At 24.4% G+C, this 18,932-nt stretch overlaps 2 long non-coding RNA genes across 6 annotated transcripts; both read left to right on the top strand.

Moving 5' to 3' along the window:
- Positions 1–3,127: 3,127 nt before the first annotated feature.
- On the top strand, positions 3,128–4,658 carry LOC111621293. Of its 3 annotated transcripts, none has more exons than XR_002756037.1 (4): positions 3,128–3,244; positions 3,426–3,537; positions 4,097–4,154; positions 4,222–4,658. It is a non-coding gene; the product is annotated as an uncharacterized LOC111621293 (long non-coding RNA). The 3 variants fall into 3 exon arrangements; XR_002756038.1 differs by having other exon boundaries at positions 4,097–4,461; positions 4,540–4,642; XR_002756036.1 differs by having other exon boundaries at positions 4,097–4,658.
- Positions 4,659–14,295: 9,637 nt separating this feature from the next.
- LOC111621305 lies at positions 14,296–15,890 on the top strand. 3 transcript variants are annotated; one of them, XR_002756046.1, is made up of 4 exons: positions 14,296–14,412; positions 14,594–14,705; positions 15,265–15,322; positions 15,390–15,890. It is a non-coding gene; the product is annotated as an uncharacterized LOC111621305 (long non-coding RNA). The 3 variants fall into 3 exon arrangements; XR_002756047.1 differs by having other exon boundaries at positions 15,265–15,629; positions 15,708–15,890; XR_002756045.1 differs by having other exon boundaries at positions 15,265–15,890.
- The last annotated feature ends 3,042 nt before the right edge of the window (positions 15,891–18,932 follow it).

Genomic DNA, 18,932 nt, shown 5'->3' with positions numbered 1-18,932 from the left:
TTCTCTACTCAGTAACATGATTGAAACATGACTTGAGTGATGCTGTTGAAACTGTTTTTTAAGTTGCTCGATTTAAAATACTTTTTGAAAAATTTTTCTTATTTATTTTTCTTTTTAACTGCAGNGTGGCATGTTCATCATCACTTCTCCCACAGCAGTCACAATTCTACAGCTTTAGCAGATTATTCATGTTGCAAAACAATGAGTGATTTTGACTCTAAAGTGCAGAACACAAAATGCCTTCTCTATTGTGGAGTCTCCATTTTCACTTACAGCACATCCTAGAGGCAGTAGATGAAAATATATACATTATTTAAAACAGGCAATTAGAGAAGTTCCATTATAATACTTTTACAAGACGTATCACTAAATAATTAAAAAATCTCACATTTTAATTTATAATTTTTAATGCTAACTTTATTATAATTAAATTTCTGAAATCTAAGAATGTGATGTTAATAAATAACATATATTAATTAGCAGTTAATATTTATGTCAGTAGGGGGTAACATGAAAATGGAAGTTTGCAGAAAATAAAGGAATGATTAAATGGAGGAAGCTAATGCAGAAAAATAAAAGTTAAAGGAATAGGTGAGCGATAGGACAAAATGAAGGAGGTTGCTGTTTTTTAATAAAATAGCAACCTCCATTTATGAGATAAGCTGAAGGAAGGAGAAGAGGGATGAGGAAAAGGAGGAGAAGAAGAATAATAAATTAGCAGCTAAGATTCGAAAATTAAGATATAATAAGCAGTTATGTTACCATTTTTCAAAATTAATTACTCTTTAATTTCGTTATTTCATCATATATATTAAAATATATTCTAAAACACTCATTAATATTATATTTTATTTAATTATAAATATAAATTTATATTGAACACTCAAACTTTAATATTAATGATTTCGCTTTAGATTTTTGAATATTTAACATTATTTTAAAATTAATTGATAAATTATTTTATTTTCTCCATATAAAACTTAATCATAAATTACGAAATATTTTTAATATGTGCTTATAAATAATATAAAACTGCAATAGGAAACTAGAAAAATATAAAAGTACGTGTATACCACGATAAAAAACCCTGTTCAATTCGATATAGCTGAACTGAAAAGAACCTCATCGAAAATGTCTAAATCTTGTCTGCACCATTGAACGAAATGGAGAAGTAAGAATAGAAGCAAAGGCGTTATATTTATGGGAAGGAAAAGATATTTAGCTTCTAAACACGATTTCTTATAAGAATGTTGAAGATAATGTACAAATTTATCTAAAAAAAGTGTTAGAAAACTTGACAAGAAAACCAATTTATGTATAAATATATATAATTTTTTTTTTAATTTTAATTTGCAAGTTTTTAAATATATTACAAAGAAAGATACAATTTTGTTGAGATAAAAATAAAAATGACTCCTCTTGAATTTTTATAAAGAATTTACATTATTTTCTGTTTTATACATTTTATTTTACAGAATAATCTTAAAAGTTATATAAAATCATATAGAATAACCATTTTTAAGTATGGAATGATTTATAAATTAAAATCAGTAAAGAATGCAGTCTTTCATGATTTCATGGTATGACAATTTACAGAATTTTACCTTACTTTTACTCATTAGATATTTAACATAATATACTACTATTTTATAGATTTAAAAATATAAAATATAGCTTTAACAAAAGAAAATAAATGGAAACTGTTCACGTAAAAAAAATTTAAAGGAAAATTCCTGTTAGGAGTGAGAAGTTGAGTAAAGAAAAAGAAAAAAATATAAATGTATCTTGTAAAAAAAGGAAATAAACAACAATCCGAACCAAATAAAACTAAAAATAAAAATAAAAAAAGAAATAAGATGAAGTTGAGAATTCTGGAAAAAAAAATTGTAAGAAGGAAAAAACGAGTTACAGATACGAAACAAATAATTTATTCGAAATGTGAACAAAAAATATACTCAATTGAGGTATATGAATAAAAATATAAATTTTTATTCATATACCTCAATTGAACTCGATTGAAAAATGGAAGATTTCAATGGGGAATTCAAATATTTCTCCCTGATATTAATATTTAAATAAAATTATTATAACAATTCATTTACTGTTTTATGGATTTTAAATGTGTAATATACAAAATAAATGTATATATATCAAGTTTTAATTTAAAGAAGAACTTAAAAAATTTTTTCTCAAAATTTCCTTTCTTTCGGGTTGATTTTGTTTGGTTTGATGGAATACGACAATGCAACATAAGGCTGATCTGCCAAGGGGGAGAAACCTCCCGGAGACTTTCTATGGAAACTGGCCCATATTTAGGCGTTTATATGTAAACCAGTCCATATTTAGGTGGTAGATACATGAAGAAAACCCGGGAAACTCCATATTACCAGGCTGTCGATGAGGCGCGAACCCAGACCAACTAGCAATATTCAATGGTTTTATGCACTCGATTATTGGTGAGACTTTCATTTTTTCAACTGAGTCTAATTTGGATTAAGATTAAAATTGTTATAATTTTCATTATAGAATGAAAATTAACAAATAATTTTCATTCTATAATTTTCATTATAGAATGAAAATTATAACCTTAATCAGAATTTCTGAATTTTCCTAAATTAATTTAAAAATTCATAAAATTAAATAAACTATATTAATCAGGTTATATTTTTATAAATATGAAATATTCTTTGAAATTATTACCAAAGAAATACTAAGAACTGAAAATATTTATCAACAGAAGTTATACTTCGCACCTTTCCGTTTGGAAATAAATTTCTCAACTAGAGGATCGCGATCTAACATTGTGAAAAACTGATATCTAAATTTCAATCGTTAATTAAGTTAACAATAATTCAAATTTTCATAAATTAATCATCTTGAACTCTTAAATGTTAGAAAAAACAGCGCAAAGAGCTAATTACATGATATGAACTTTCATTTTCTTTGATACTAATTTAGTTACAGAATCGTTCTTACACGCTCCAAGAATTTAAATACGTAAAATCGATAAGATAATTCAGATTTATTTTTATCTTTTCTAATTTAAAATATGCAAATCTGTAAAAAAAATTGAAATTAATTACATTTTATTTTTAATTAAAATGTAACACATTTTCTGACGTAATAATATCAATCGATAATTGTTTACTGCAAAATTTCTCAATCTTCTAATGCATTGACGGATTGTGATATACTTAGAAAGGAAGTAAACTATTAAATATGATGATCGCGATCTATCAGTTGGGTATTATGATTTTCATTTATTCAATAAAATGTTTTAATAAATAAATATTTATTTAGATTTCTTGTCATTTATTTTAAAGAGTTTTAGTTATATTTTTGTCTAAAATAATTATTAAAAAATATATATTTTTAATTAGAAAAATATGAGATTTTTAGAGACAATAATGTCAATTCTGTTTCAGCACTTTTCAACCTTCTGACTTATCGAAAAACTGTGATATATTTAAAAATGCAGTTAAATTATTAACGTGATCGCGATCTACCAGTTGGAAATGTGGATTTGAATTTCTAAAAGTAAAATTTACTTAAAATATTGCAATTTTTTGTAATTTGTTTTCTATAAATTTTCCTAATATCATGAGAAATTTATTTATTCTTAATACTTAATTTACATTAAACTTAGGATTAGATATAACGTTGTTATTTTTCATCCTTTTTGGTTATTTTATCTTCAAAAAATAAATATATAAACTTTTTATTTTCATTTTTTCGATAAGAAGTATCATAAATCTTTCATACTCGAAATAGATAAAGTTATACTTTCGTATATTTAATTAATTTTTAATCAGCCAATTCATATCTTTATAAATATTGTATATGAAATGGTACTAAACATTTTTAAAAACATATTCTTTATTAATTAAATATCAAAGATACGCTTACTTTTTTCGTGGTTATTTCCAGTTTTTCAACCAGTAGAACGTGATTTACCGGTTGAGAAACGATCAACTAATCCTGATTATTCTTAACAATCTCTAATTAATTTTGAATATTCTTAGATATTATAAAGTATCTGTAATTTCCATTTATTCATGAATTAATATAGCTGTATCTAATTTTCCACTATTCTTAGATCACCATTCAATTTATGCAGTTAATTTTCCACTATTCCTGAATTATTATAAATTCCTGTAGGTAATTTCCGACTATTCCTGGATCACTGTATAATATTGATAACTAATTTCCTACTATTCCTAGATTATTGTATCATTTCAGTAACTAATTTCCATCTATTCCTGGATCATTATATACACTTTCAGTAACTAATTTATGAATCTTCCTCGATTGTGATATAATTTTCTGATGCACCTAGAAGGAAATTATCAACTAGGAAAGCTAGTAACAGCTTTAATAAAGAAAGGAAAACCTTATTTAAAGAATTCTAGTATATTTCACGTTAAAATTTGGATATTTTACATTAGAATGGTTTAGAAAAATGTCGGTTTACTGATCAGAAATTTCTGAAAAATATAATTTAGACCTCTCCATAAATTATTTTCTCTTACTTCTATTTAGATTCTTCGTAAAATTCTCTCTACAATTCGTTAGAAAAGCCTATATTTCATGAGCACGTGTCAGGATTATAAATAAGAAATATCCAAAATTCGCCAGATATTCTACCTAATGATACCGTAATGATTCGAAGATAATAATAGCTTCTTAATGATTTAATAATGAATAAAATTATCAGTTATATTTTTGTCTAAAATAATTATTAAAAAATATATATTTTTAATTAGAAAAATATGAGATTTTTAGAGACAATAATGTCAATTCTATTTCAGCACTTTTCAACCTTCTGACTTATCGAAAAACTGTGATATATTTAAAAATGCAGTTAAATTATTAACGTGATCGCGATCTACCAGTTGGAAATGTGGATTTGAATTTCTAAAAGTAAAATTTACTTAAAATATTGCAATTTTTTGTAATTTGTTTTCTATAAATTTTCCTAATATCATGAGAAATTTATTTATTCTTAATACTTAATTTACATTAAACTTAGGATTAGATATAACGTTGTTATTTTTCATCCTTTTTGGTTATTTTATCTTCAAAAAATAAATATATAAACTTTTTATTTTCATTTTTTCGATAAGAAGTATCATAAATCTTTCATACTCGAAATAGATAAAGTTATACTTTCATATATTTAATTAATTTTTAATCAGCCAATTCATATCTTTATAAATATTGTATATGAAATGATACTAAAAATTTTTAAAAACATATTCTTTATTAATTAAATATCAAAGATACGCTTACTTTTTTCGTGGTTATTTCCAGTTTTTCAACCAGTAGAACGTGATTTACCGGTTGAGAAACGATCAACTAATCCTGATTATTCTTAACAATCTCTAATTAATTTTGAATATTCTTAGATATTATAAAGTATCTGTAATTTCCATTTATTCATGAATTAATATAGCTGTATCTAATTTTCCACTATTCTTAGATCACCATTCAANTTATATATACGATATAAATTATTTTAAATATAAAAATTTTATTGTTAATAATAATAATTTATAGAAAATAAAACAAGACGGAATAAAAGAATTTAATTCATTAAAAGTTTATTTTAAATAAAATAAACACGATTCTAACTTGAATGATAATGGAAAATTAATAATAGATTTAATAATTTAGTGCATATTCTCCATTTTTAACCAGCTTGCAATTGATAAATATACCATATCAGAATGCCCATGTACTGTACCATAAATTTACAGCATTCTTGTACCTGATTGATAGAATATAGGCATTCTTATGCTTACATTCTGTAAAGAATGGTTGTAAAATATGTTACTTGTAATATCGCTCGCTTGTAATATCCCTTACTTTGCAAGAAGAAGAAAGGAATTGATAAATCTTGTCATCTATAATCTTACAGATTACCTGAAATAAGCAAGATTTTTGAGCGGAAATGAAAAATTGCCATAAAATGTCAAACTTTTTTTGAAGATTCGGTTTTGCATTTGGGATTTTATCGATTTTTCTTCGCTTTCATCTACAAAAAAAGCTTGGAAATAAAAGTCAAAATATTTAAAACAAAGCTCCCTGCGATAAGAATAATAATAAAGAAGAAGAAGAAGAAGAAGAGAGAGAGAGAGAGAGAATTACACCCATTTCAGTTATACTAAACTTTATAAATGAGGTAGTTCTCGAGAGATCTTTGTAAATTTTTTAAAGTGTAAAACCATACTGTTGTCATAAACGTGTACTGGAAATGAATGAAGTGCAGTAAATAAACCGTTTATAAAAAAAAAGAATAAGATAATGGAAGAAAATAACGACCTTCTTGAAGAAAATATATCATTCCAATGCAGATTTATATGTTCAGTAATAATTTCGAGTTAGGCAAATGGACTTCTTACTTTCATATATTGATTTTTTTCCTTCTTCTTCTTACTTTTTTTGTCCACACATTCAATATCTTCGTTCGTTCGTAAACGTTCATTTTACAATTTTTATCACGTAGCAATTTCTATATATACCCACTGTTAAAATTCTTTCTTATAAAACTAAGAATTACAGAGATATCCAAATTATTTCTTGTATAAACATCGACAGAATTAATCTTTTTTCAAATTATATTATGTAATTATCAGACGTTTACATCAATATGATTCTTAATCCTTTAATTAAATGTTATAATTAAGTATGATGTTATTGTGTATTATAGTATTAACTTTACTAACATGTAATTATCCTTTTGTAATATATTAAGCTAAAGGATTATTTATATTTACTATGTTTCCTTTCTATATAATAATTGAAAATTCTACTTTTTCTCAATAAACAGTAATAGCACTGCTTATTTTTGATGTAATCCTTTTTTTGATCAGATTAAGTTATGTTATATATTGATAAGTTTTTATTAAGTTTTATATTTTTTTAAGTTATCAATATATAACTTAATAAACATATTTTAACACGTTTATATCGTTATAATGCTAATTATTTAGATTATTTTCATTTTATTTCAGCTAATAATAGTTTATAACGACGTTTTCCAACCTTTATTTTTAGTATAATTGTATTGCAAACAAATTTGGTTCGCGATCCACCACTTGAGGAACGAAACCATATATCACATTTAATGCCCTTTTTTTAAAGTTATTTCCAAAATTGAGAAAAAAATCATATAAAATTTCAAGAAAATAGAAAGAAGGATACTGTGAGAGACTGATATAAGACTTCATAAATATATCAAAACTATTTTCTAGGATATTTTCAAGGAACGATATCTTCTTCTCCAAGATAAAATGAATACTCGTTTCAATTTTTATATGATAAAAAAAAATATAAAAATAAAAGTTTTTAAAGTTGACTGTCAATTTTCCGGTACATTGAGTAAATAAATAAAATAAAATAATTGAAAATAATATATATTACTTAGATAATCGCATTAATTCAGCAAAAAAAAAACAACGATAATAATTCTTAAAGATAATGAAGATTAATCAGTTTATAGCTAATTTTACCATCATTTAAGAAAGATAATCGAGTTGAAATGATAATTTAATAGATAAAAGCATAATTAATTTGCTAAGTGTGTATGAAAGTTAATCACATTTAGTTTTGAACACGCTACAGTAGATTCAGGAGATGAAGTTGCAATGATATTGCCATAATACGAAAACGTATAATAATTATGTGGATAGCAGGATGATAGAAGTAAAAATCGAAGGAAGAAAGAACAGGGAAAGGGGTTGCAATAGGAAATAATACAAAAAGGAACAGAAAGAAGGAAGAGAGAAGTTGAGTAAATAAAGAAAAGGAGTAGACCAGGAGAATATGGAAGATGATCTAAAGGAAAAGGGGTTGACTGAAGAAGAGGAAAACGTAAGAAAAAAAGTGGAGAAGATGGGAAAATCGTATAAAGGTTGATCTGAAGGAAAAGAGATTGATCGGAGAGAAAAGAAGCGAAACAAAGGAATTGAGACGTATAATAAGAATAGCAACCCAATAGGAAAGAAAAACTAAAGACAAAAAAATTCTGATACTCTAAAATAACTTAAAACTTTAAAAATGTTTAATTTAATGGTTATTTACATAAAATTAATTAAAAAATTCTATTGTTTTCTAACAAAATCTTCGGGTATTATAAGATTAAACAGATAAATAGCGCAATAAATTCGAGGAAAACAATCCTTTAAAATCACGAAAGTCATACATTTCCAATGGCATAGTTTCAACTACATTAATTGGTAATTGTAATAAATTAAAATTAATTAAAATTATTGCTTAAGAAACTTGGCATATAATTCATTTAAATTATAAGATAATTAAAGATTATATATTACATGTTTAATGACTTTAGCATTATAATTATACTCTATAAAACATAACATAAACTTCTTTAAGATATATATATATATTATATATACGATATAAATTATTTTAAATATAAAAATTTTATTGTTAATAATAATAATTTATAGAAAATAAAACAAGACGGAATAAAAGAATTTAATTCATTAAAAGTTTATTTTAAATAAAATAAACACGATTCTAACTTGAATGATAATGGAAAATTAATAATAGATTTAATAATTTAGTGCATATTCTCCATTTTTAACCAGCTTGCAATTGATAAATATACCATATCAGAATGCCCATGTACTGTACCATAAATTTACAGCATTCTTGTACCTGATTGATAGAATATAGGCATTCTTATGCTTACATTCTGTAAAGAATGGTTGTAAAATATGTTACTTGTAATATCGCTCGCTTGTAATATCCCTTACTTTGCAAGAAGAAGAAAGGAATTGATAAATCTTGTCATCTATAATCTTACAGATTACCTGAAATAAGCAAGATTTTTGAGCGGAAATGAAAAATTGCCATAAAATGTCAAACTTTTTTTGAAGATTCGGTTTTGCATTTGGGATTTTATCGATTTTTCTTCGCTTTCATCTACAAAAAAAGCTTGGAAATAAAAGTCAAAATATTTAAAACAAAGCTCCCTGCGATAAGAATAATAATAAAGAAGAAGAAGAAGAAGAAGAGAGAGAGAGAGAGAGAATTACACCCATTTCAGTTATACTAAACTTTATAAATGAGGTAGTTCTCGAGAGATCTTTGTAAATTTTTTAAAGTGTAAAACCATACTGTTGTCATAAACGTGTACTGGAAATGAATGAAGTGCAGTAAATAAACCGTTTATAAAAAAAAAGAATAAGATAATGGAAGAAAATAACGACCTTCTTGAAGAAAATATATCATTCCAATGCAGATTTATATGTTCAGTAATAATTTCGAGTTAGGCAAATGGACTTCTTACTTTCATATATTGATTTTTTTCCTTCTTCTTCTTACTTTTTTTGTCCACACATTCAATATCTTCGTTCGTTCGTAAACGTTCATTTTACAATTTTTATCACGTAGCAATTTCTATATATACCCACTGTTAAAATTCTTTCTTATAAAACTAAGAATTACAGAGATATCCAAATTATTTCTTGTATAAACATCGACAGAATTAATCTTTTTTCAAATTATATTATGTAATTATCAGACGTTTACATCAATATGATTCTTAATCCTTTAATTAAATGTTATAATTAAGTATGATGTTATTGTGTATTATAGTATTAACTTTACTAACATGTAATTATCCTTTTGTAATATATTAAGCTAAAGGATTATTTATATTTACTATGTTTCCTTTCTATATAATAATTGAAAATTCTACTTTTTCTCAATAAACAGTAATAGCACTGCTTATTTTTGATGTAATCCTTTTTTTGATCAGATTAAGTTATAAGATTATTTATATTTACTGAAGTTTGATTACTTTTTAATAAGAATAATCCTATTTTTTCTAACTAAAAAACTTTTCATTACTACATAATATTATATAATCTAATTTTTACTAATGTAATGATGCAACTTACGTTCCCTTTCTGTATAATAATCTACTTTTACTCGATTATTGGTGAGACTTTCATTTTTTCAACTGAGTCTAATTTGGATTAAGATTAAAATTGTTATAATTTTCATTATAGAATGAAAATTATAACCTTAATCAGAATTTCTGAATTTTCCTAAATTAATTTAAAAATTCATAAAATTAAATAAACTGTTAAAATTCTTTAGTGGTATTTCCTATAAGAAACTTCATAAAATTTTGAATGTTACTTTAATTTTGTCGAAAAAGTTTTTTTTTACCAAGATCGTACAGTACAACTCAATTAAAGATGTTCAAACAACTACTTTTTTGTGACTATTTATAATCAGCTAGAAAGATCTTGGCAATATATCATTTGCTAGATACAGAAAAATAGCTGCTAGATTAAGGAAATATCTTTTTAACTGAACTCTTCAGCCACAACAAAATGCCCTTCTCTATAAATAATGTATGGCATATCATATTCTCTACTCAGTAACATGATTGAAACATGACTTGAGTGATGCTGTTGAAACTGTTTTTTAAGTTGCTCGATTTAAAATACTTTTTGAAAAATTTTTCTTATTTATTTTTCTTTNATCTAATTATAAACCATTTTTAAGCATTTTTCTGCATAAAGAATAATAATACAGCTTACTTTTCACTACTACAGTGTGACTATAGTACTAGATTATACAATATATAGCCTATTCTTTACCATAATAATAGTATAGCCTACTGTACTCTTTACTATTATAATAATAATTTATGATTATAGCCAATATTTTATTGCTATATAATAGTATAATACAACAAAGAAAAGTTGCGCGTATGTAATAATATACACGGTACTTTTCATTATTATATTTAATAATAGAATATACTGTGTCGTTATTATGTGACAATGGCACTATTCACAGAAATACAATATTCTTTGCAGCATTTTCTGGTGAAGTTTTTCTGTTATAATACAAAATTTGATTGGCAATATAATAACCAAGCAAGAAGAAAACCAGAAAGGAAAATTTTCTGGTTTACTCTACATTAGTTATATAGTAATTATATTGTCGATACTAACACTAAATTACATTAAAAAAATAACCTAAAATATTAATTTTGTTTATTTAATATGTCGTATATTAATAACTAAACATCGTTAAAAGTGATAATTAAGTAAAAAATTTAAGGATAAACAAACAGATTTACTATTAATTACAGTATATTTTATAAGATTTTTATAGTACAATAAATGATGTAAACAAAATTACATTAATTATCATTAGAGAAAACTTATTTTTAGTTTCATTTAAACCTGTTCTAAATATTGCTCTAAAATTATTAATAAAGATCATTACGATGAAGATTAATAGTTAATAACGATGAAAAATTATAATCTATCTTTAGATTTTCATCCATCATTAACTTAACTCATAATTAATTCTGTATAAGGTACAGTAAACGTGACCATTCGCTGAAAAGACTAACAATACTAAAGCCAAGATAATTACGTTACATCAGACATAGAAGATGACGTTAAAACATCATCATCATCATCATCAAAAAAATAATTATTTATAAATATAANATTATAATACTTTTACAAGACGTATCACTAAATAATTAAAAAATCTCACATTTTAATTTATAATTTTTAATGCTAACTTTATTATAATTAAATTTCTGAAATCTAAGAATGTGATGTTAATAAATAACATATATTAATTAGCAGTTAATATTTATGTCAGTAGGGGGTAACATGAAAATGGAAGTTTGCAGAAAATAAAGGAATGATTAAATGGAGGAAGCTAATGCAGAAAAATAAAAGTTAAAGGAATAGGTGAGCGATAGGACAAAATGAAGGAGGTTGCTGTTTTTTAATAAAATAGCAACCTCCATTTATGAGATAAGCTGAAGGAAGGAGAAGAGGGATGAGGAAAAGGAGGAGAAGAAGAATAATAAATTAGCAGCTAAGATTCGAAAATTAAGATATAATAAGCAGTTATGTTACCATTTTTCAAAATTAATTACTCTTTAATTTCGTTATTTCATCATATATATTAAAATATATTCTAAAACACTCATTAATATTATATTTTATTTAATTATAAATATAAATTTATATTGAACACTCAAACTTTAATATTAATGATTTCGCTTTAGATTTTTGAATATTTAACATTATTTTAAAATTAATTGATAAATTATTTTATTTTCTCCATATAAAACTTAATCATAAATTACGAAATATTTTTAATATGTGCTTATAAATAATATAAAACTGCAATAGGAAACTAGAAAAATATAAAAGTACGTGTATACCACGATAAAAAACCCTGTTCAATTCGATATAGCTGAACTGAAAAGAACCTCATCGAAAATGTCTAAATCTTGTCTGCACCATTGAACGAAATGGAGAAGTAAGAATAGAAGCAAAGGCGTTATATTTATGGGAAGGAAAAGATATTTAGCTTCTAAACACGATTTCTTATAAGAATGTTGAAGATAATGTACAAATTTATCTAAAAAAAGTGTTAGAAAACTTGACAAGAAAACCAATTTATGTATAAATATATATAATTTTTTTTTTAATTTTAATTTGCAAGTTTTTAAATATATTACAAAGAAAGATACAATTTTGTTGAGATAAAAATAAAAATGACTCCTCTTGAATTTTTATAAAGAATTTACATTATTTTCTGTTTTATACATTTTATTTTACAGAATAATCTTAAAAGTTATATAAAATCATATAGAATAACCATTTTTAAGTATGGAATGATTTATAAATTAAAATCAGTAAAGAATGCAGTCTTTCATGATTTCATGGTATGACAATTTACAGAATTTTACCTTACTTTTACTCATTAGATATTTAACATAATATACTACTATTTTATAGATTTAAAAATATAAAATATAGCTTTAACAAAAGAAAATAAATGGAAACTGTTCACGTAAAAAAAATTTAAAGGAAAATTCCTGTTAGGAGTGAGAAGTTGAGTAAAGAAAAAGAAAAAAATATAAATGTATCTTGTAAAAAAAGGAAATAAACAACAATCCGAACCAAATAAAACTAAAAATAAAAATAAAAAAAGAAATAAGATGAAGTTGAGAATTCTGGAAAAAAAAATTGTAAGAAGGAAAAAACGAGTTACAGATACGAAACAAATAATTTATTCGAAATGTGAACAAAAAATATACTCAATTGAGGTATATGAATAAAAATATAAATTTTTATTCATATACCTCAATTGAACTCGATTGAAAAATGGAAGATTTCAATGGGGAATTCAAATATTTCTCCCTGATATTAATATTTAAATAAAATTATTATAACAATTCATTTACTGTTTTATGGATTTTAAATGTGTAATATACAAAATAAATGTATATATATCAAGTTTTAATTTAAAGAAGAACTTAAAAAATTTTTTCTCAAAATTTCCTTTCTTTCGGGTTGATTTTGTTTGGTTTGATGGAATACGACAATGCAACATAAGGCTGATCTGCCAAGGGGGAGAAACCTCCCGGAGACTTTCTATGGAAACTGGCCCATATTTAGGCGTTTATATGTAAACCAGTCCATATTTAGGTGGTAGATACATGAAGAAAACCCGGGAAACTCCATATTACCAGGCTGTCGATGAGGCGCGAACCCAGACCAACTAGCAATATTCAATGGTTTTATGCACTCGATTATTGGTGAGACTTTCATTTTTTCAACTGAGTCTAATTTGGATTAAGATTAAAATTGTTATAATTTTCATTATAGAATGAAAATTAACAAATAATTTTCATTCTATAATTTTCATTATAGAATGAAAATTATAACCTTAATCAGAATTTCTGAATTTTCCTAAATTAATTTAAAAATTCATAAAATTAAATAAACTATATTAATCAGGTTATATTTTTATAAATATGAAATATTCTTTGAAATTATTACCAAAGAAATACTAAGAACTGAAAATATTTATCAACAGAAGTTATACTTCGCACCTTTCCGTTTGGAAATAAATTTCTCAACTAGAGGATCGCGATCTAACATTGTGAAAAACTGATATCTAAATTTCAATCGTTAATTAAGTTAACAATAATTCAAATTTTCATAAATTAATCATCTTGAACTCTTAAATGTTAGAAAAAACAGCGCAAAGAACTAATTACATGATATGAACTTTCATTTTCTTTGATACTAATTTAGTTACAGAATCGTTCTTACACGCTCCAAGAATTTAAATACGTAAAATCGATAAGATAATTCAGATTTATTTTTATCTTTTCTAATTTAAAATATGCAAATGTGTAAAAAAAATTGAAATTAATTACATTTTATTTTTAATTAAAATGTAACACATTTTCTGACGTAATAATATCAATCGATAATTGTTTACTGCAAAATTTCTCAATCTTCTAATGCATTGACGGATTGTGATATACTTAGAAAGGAAGTAAACTATTAAATATGATGATCGCGATCTATCAGTTGGGTATTATGATTTTCATTTATTCAATAAAATGTTTTAATAAATAAATATTTATTTAGATTTCTTGTCATTTATTTTAAAGAGTTTTAGTTATATTTTTGTCTAAAATAATTATTAAAAAATATATATTTTTAATTAGAAAAATATGAGATTTTTAGAGACAATAATGTCAATTCTGTTTCAGCACTTTTCAACCTTCTGACTTATCGAAAAACTGTGATATATTTAAAAATGCAGTTAAATTATTAACGTGATCGCGATCTACCAGTTGGAAATGTGGATTTGAATTTCTAAAAGTAAAATTTACTTAAAATATTGCAATTTTTTGTAATTTGTTTTCTATAAATTTTCCTAATATCATGAGAAATTTATTTATTCTTAATACTTAATTTACATTAAACTTAGGATTAGATATAACGTTGTTATTTTTCATCCTTTTTGGTTATTTTATCTTCAAAAAATAAATATATAAACTTTTTATTTTCATTTTTTCGATAAGAAGTATCATAAATCTTTCATACTCGAAATAGATAAAGTTATACTTTCGTATATTTAATTAATTTTTAATCAGCCAATTCATATCTTTATAAATATTGTATATGAAATGGTACTAAACATTTTTAAAAACATATTCTTTATTAATTAAATATCAAAGATACGCTTACTTTTTTCGTGGTTATTTCCAGTTTTTCAACCAGTAGAACGTGATTTACCGGTTGAGAAACGATCAACTAATCCTGATTATTCTTAACAATCTCTAATTAATTTTGAATATTCTTAGATATTATAAAGTATCTGTAATTTCCATTTATTCATGAATTAATATAGCTGTATCTAATTTTCCACTATTCTTAGATCACCATTCAATTTATGCAGTTAATTTTCCACTATTCCTGAATTATTATAAATTCCTGTAGGTAATTTCCGACTATTCCTGGATCACTGTATAATATTGATAACTAATTTCCTACTATTCCTAGATTATTGTATCATTTCAGTAACTAATTTCCATCTATTCCTGGATCATTATATACACTTTCAGTAACTAATTTATGAATCTTCCTCGATTGTGATATAATTTTCTGATGCACCTAGAAGGAAATTATCAACTAGGAAAGCTAGTAACAGCTTTAATAAAGAAAGGAAAACCTTATTTAAAGAATTCTAGTATATTTCACGTTAAAATTTGGATATTTTACATTAGAATGGTTTAGAAAAATGTCGGTTTACTGATCAGAAATTTCTGAAAAATATAATTTAGACCTCTCCATAAATTATTTTCTCTTACTTCTATTTAGATTCTTCGTAAAATTCTCTCTACAATTCGTTAGAAAAGCCTATATTTCATGAGCACGTGTCAGGATTATAAATAAGAAATATCCAAAATTCGCCAGATATTCTACCTAATGATACCGTAATGATTCGAAGATAATAATAGCTTCTTAATGATTTAATAATGAATAAAATTATCATATTTGGCATACAGGGTAGCTCAAAAGTCAGTTAACCACCGTAAAGACTAAATTGATGTCTTATTTAAATTTACTTTTATTACTAACTTTGTAAAAATATATATATTGCTCACTCAGTTTTGGTTCGTGTTCACAAATTGTTCGTGAGATACATCGAAGATTAACTGGTTAACTGATTTTTGGACCATACTGTATTATTAACTATAGATAAAACATGTTTTTCATGAATTGAAAATTTATTCCATAATATTTTATAGCTATAAAAATAAAAAATAAATAAAATATTTCTAACAATTTTTAGATTTTTAAATCGATAAATATACATACGTGGTATAAGTTAAAAAATTCAAAATATAGCGTAATATCAACGAAACCCATAGTTATAAATGATTTTTTTTAATATTCACAATTCTTTACAGTATTATTATCATAATTTACTTATTAATTAGAAGTTTTTCATTATTTGTGACAAGTAAACCATTTTTCATCTCTATATGAAATTTTCTTTATACTGAAGTTATTTCCTTTTTTAAAAATACAACATTACATTCTGTTAACTTTATAATACTTTCATACTCACTTAAACATGTACAAAACAATAAATATAAAATATGCATGATAATATAAAAGTTATTAGTAATTTTATTAATTCAACCTTTCATGTGACGGCCAACATTTTTCAGTTCGTATGCCTTATAGCATAACTGTGCTGCAATTTAATAAAATTGTAGACTTATAAATTCCCACTGTCGTTTGTCCGTCTGTCTTTCCTTAATCTCAAACGAAGTCGGATAGATAAAAGATGAGACCAGATATGGAAACCTTAGGGGCAGGAGGCCAGATTAACTATATAAGAACTTCCGATACAAATCGAAAGTCATTTTATTTCGATTCAAAAATTTTCCCCCGAAAGGTGTTAGAAAGATGACCGGCACGACTCTTTTGCTAACAGGAAAAGTATGATGTACAGGGGCAAGACATTACAGTGTTAATTTGAGGTGGAGAGCATATATTTTAAATTAAATAAATAAAAAAATATGATTAAAAATTGCAGCCCGGCATTGTTACAATGTCACAATAAATAATTGCACGTTATCTTTAAAAATGTTTATGTGCTCAGAAGTTTTAAACTTCAAATAACGATTTTTTTAAAGAAATCAAACAAATAATCTTTAAATATAATAAATGTAAAGTTCACAGAATATTCTCGATCAGCTTGGTCGAGAAAAAGATGATAATTTCAATTTTTTATTACGATTTTATATTTAGTTAGGATAAATTTTAAAAAATAAAAAAATCGTATGATATGTTGCGTGCCAGATAATTTTTTCCGACGTGCCACTTTGGGCACGCGTGCTATAGGTTCGCCATCCCTAAACTAGAATATTCAGGTCCAGATAGAGATGGTTTAATATTGTGATTTGGCTCGAGTACTAGACATAGAAAGATCTTAAAATTTAATCTTTCCTATAAAATATAAACAAAAACGTGGTATGATAATGTAATATTAAAATTTTTTTTCTTTTTTAGTTTTATTTGTATATTTTTGAGCTTTCTGAGATGATAGAACTCACATTTGTAACTGACTCGTATTCTCGTAGTCTTAGTTACTAGTAATTTATTACTTGAAAGGAATAATTTAGATAACTAATGTATTCCTCATATATTATACTGTTAATAAATCTTAAAAGAAAGAAAATCCTAGACTATACATTTTAAAAAAAAATACAAAATGTCACCTATATTTCTATGAATATGTTATTGAGTAATATTGCAGCTTTACATAAATCTATGCTTATTCTTGCAATAATTCTTTTAAATCCCGACAAAATACCGAAAATCTTATGCAATAATTTGAGTCATTTCTCTATCGACGATAGTCTACCTCTACATTCACTAACTTTCCTTCCATTTCTATTCCTTTCATGAGGGAAGTACTAATAGTCCTTCCTGGTATGGACTATTACGCATTGCGAGCACGAAATATTCCATTTTATCATAACAAAATTAAATTAATTATTAAATACACNATCTAGTAAATCGATCCGTAATAAAATTTGAATTTTGATTTAAATAGTTTCACATTTCGACAATATTTGAAGAGAATTTCTTACTTTTAGTATAATTTTTTCGTATTTTATAAAATATATTTTTTATAAATTCGAATACAAAAATCAACAATATATAAATATATAAAATTTCATAAAATTTAATATATATATTTGTGTAATATTTTAGAAGAAATAACTCATCAAGAATACATTATATGTTATTTTCCTTAACACACGCTGTAGATTACATTGCAGAATGCATTGTATCGAAGAATAAACAGATCCATTGTTCTGTAATAAATAATATACCTATGATAATTCTTCTATACAGTTAGAATAGAAGAATTATTATAGATATGCTCTGGCTTATTATAGAACCTATTAGTGAATTAGTTATAATAGAAGAATAAATTAGAATAAATGTATTGTATATAATCATTTTTCTATATAGAATATCTATAATAATTTTCTAGCATTATTATAGGTATGTTTTACTTCGTTATAAAGATATTAGTTACAATGAAAGAATGTAGGCTATTAGTTATTGTAGAAGTTGTAGCAGACAGGTTCTATAATAACTAATTCTATAGCTTCTATAACGAGTAACGGATTTCTCTATATAATTATTTATACAGTAGTTATATACAGAAATGTATTAGTTGTTATATAATAATATACAGATAATAATAGTATAATACATACAGATTCCACAACAACAAATGATAAGGCATAATATATCTACTTTATATAGTCACTAATATATTCTTTTATAATAATAGCTGATACATGTGCTACATTTTCATAAATATATTTTTTATAGAATGTGAATAAAAACATCTGTTAATGTTATAGTAACAATCGTTATTACAGTGCAAAAATTCATCTAACTTACCAGGATAAATTTAATTTTCTTTTTTTTTAAGTAATGTTTCATAACGATGAAATTTATGGAATGATATGCTAAAGAATAAAACAATCGTCAAAATTGTTTGGTGTAAAT

Source organism: Centruroides sculpturatus, unplaced genomic scaffold (assembly GCF_000671375.1).
Source record: "Centruroides sculpturatus isolate CEXI.00-Female unplaced genomic scaffold, Cexi_2.0 scaffold86, whole genome shotgun sequence".
In the NCBI taxonomy this organism is placed as follows: domain Eukaryota; kingdom Metazoa; phylum Arthropoda; class Arachnida; order Scorpiones; family Buthidae; genus Centruroides; species Centruroides sculpturatus.
The sequence above is the reverse complement of the archived record's forward strand: the minus strand, read 5'-3'. Positions and strand labels throughout refer to the sequence as shown.